A 2,259-nucleotide genomic window follows, 5' to 3' on the forward strand; every position below is an offset into this window, starting at 1 on the left:
TATATGCATGTGTGTGCGCTTATACGCGTGTCTATATATGTAATCTGTATGTGTGGGTCTGCCCTGCGATGCGTACCTCTGGATTCAGAACATAACTTCACCAGGAACTGATATTTACTCTACACCGCCTCAAACATTTCAAACACCACCCCCCTCAAACATCCTCCAGTTCTTGAGTGCAAAAAGCGTCATCGCCTGAAACTGCAACAAGCCTCGGCATAAAACCTCCACATCACTTCTCGAATCAACGGGGAAACCTCTATGAGTCTACCAGAAACCACGGTCGAATATCGCCCTATCAAATTATACACGCTCACCCCTTCTTCCTTCCTTGTATTAACGAAAGAAACGAAAAGGGGAGACAGATGATGTAGTCCTGAATATACGGGATGGTCATGACTGGAACGCCTCTACTTATAGGTCTGCTGGATCATGGGTGACCTTGGAATAAACAACATAAACCACAGGAACAGCAACAACAACAAAGGATCTTATAAACAAGGACACATCTATATGGTTACAAAGTCCGCTAGAAATAGCAGCCAAATTTCTAGTAAATTACATCACATCCCTAGCGTCTGAAGAAAAAAAAGGACACTTTTAAACAATGTAATCCATGATATACAAAATTGGTGCGATGGTCACATTTGGAATAATTTCAAGTATAACAATAACAACAAGATTTAACGTCACTAAAAGAAGTTTTGGATTTTTGTCTACGAAATGAGTGTCCGAAAGAGCCTCTAAGCAGTTGAGATGTTTTGCTAGAAATAACAGCTAAATCTTTCGCAGATCACATTTTGCTGTCTTAAAACTGGAAGGATATATCAGATAATGTAGTCCTGGATGTGGGTGGTCACAGCGTGGAGATCTTTAATAATAAGTGTGCTGGAAGAGGGTTGACCTGGTGTTAAAGAAATTGCAACAACACGATTCAGCACACACACACATAGACACTCTCACACCCATAAGTATATATACACTTGAATCAGGGAAAAACCCTTATGTGGTTACTCGATTTGCTGGAAACAGCAGCAAAAATTATACTGAGATTACAAACTTCTGTCATAACTGAATTCGAAAGAGATATTTGACCATACAATATACTGGATATATAAAAAGAAAAAAAGATGGGAGGGGCACGGTTGGATCAATGCTGAACAATGCAGTAACCTCAGTTAATGATTGTGGATGATCATATTACACTAATAATGGATTAACTGCCTCGTTCGGTCTCTATATTTAGGTCGAACATCTATTTACGGAAGGGAATTTTTTTGTTTATATCTGTCTCGTTCTTTTCGTCTGTCTCTCTCTCTCTCTCACTGTCTCTTTCTCTCATTCTTTCTTTCTCTCTCTCGCTCTCTCACTATCCATTTCTTTCTTTCTTTCTCTCTTTCGCTATCTACTTATACACACACACACACACACAATTATATATCTATTTAAGTCTCTCTCTTTCTCTCTTGTTACTGCTTATTTCTCTGTCTCCTTTAACGCATTTCCCTTCTCTCTTTCCCTCCCGTTCTCCTTCACTTGTTTCTCCCGGCTTTCTCTTTCACTTCTTCCTCTCCTCTCTGCTGCCCCTCTGTCCTTCCCTTTCTTCCTCCCTGTATCCCTTCGCTCTCTCGCTTCTCTCTCTTTCTCTCCCCTCTTACCTCTTACCCTCTAACCTTTCACTTCTAATCTACGTCACCCATTCATCGCCTGCCTCCTCCATTCACCACAACAATGTGCTCGACTTGCGACACCACCGCCATCATCTAATCTACGTCTGACGCATTCGCCACCACCACCACCTAGACTTCTTTTGACACCTCCACCTCTGATACCCTCCCACCACATTTATTTTGCCTCTGACACCACCGCCAAATACTCTATCGCTGTTTCCACCACCACACCACCACCACCACCACCAATAACATTAAGAGTGCACTAGGATCAAATTCTTTGACTGTTCGACTGTTTTATGACGATTAAGGTGTTGATGATATGGTAACGTTTATATGCTCTAGTGGTATGTAAAATAACCACTGTAGTATACATACATACATATGTATGTGTGTGTGTGTGTGTGTATCTACACCCTTAGTGTAACGTAGAGGAGGCGTGGTGAGCTGGTCTGTAAATAAACTACCTGGGTAGTTATTCTGTACCAGGTCTTGCATTTCAGCTACATCTTAGCTATCGTACAAGCATACACATATACACGCGTACATACACGTATTTATACGTGTATATATATATATATATATATAT

General features: G+C 40.9%; 1 protein-coding gene across 2 annotated transcripts in view; it reads right to left on the bottom strand.

The window, feature by feature from the left end:
* The window catches only part of LOC106875126 (uncharacterized protein DDB_G0283697), a 49,938-nt gene that overhangs the window by 14,972 nt on the left and 32,707 nt on the right, over positions 1-2,259 (bottom strand). The gene's annotated exons all lie outside the window — the stretch shown is intronic.

Source organism: Octopus bimaculoides, chromosome 28 (assembly GCF_001194135.2).
Source record: "Octopus bimaculoides isolate UCB-OBI-ISO-001 chromosome 28, ASM119413v2, whole genome shotgun sequence".
NCBI lineage: Eukaryota > Metazoa > Mollusca > Cephalopoda > Octopoda > Octopodidae > Octopus > Octopus bimaculoides.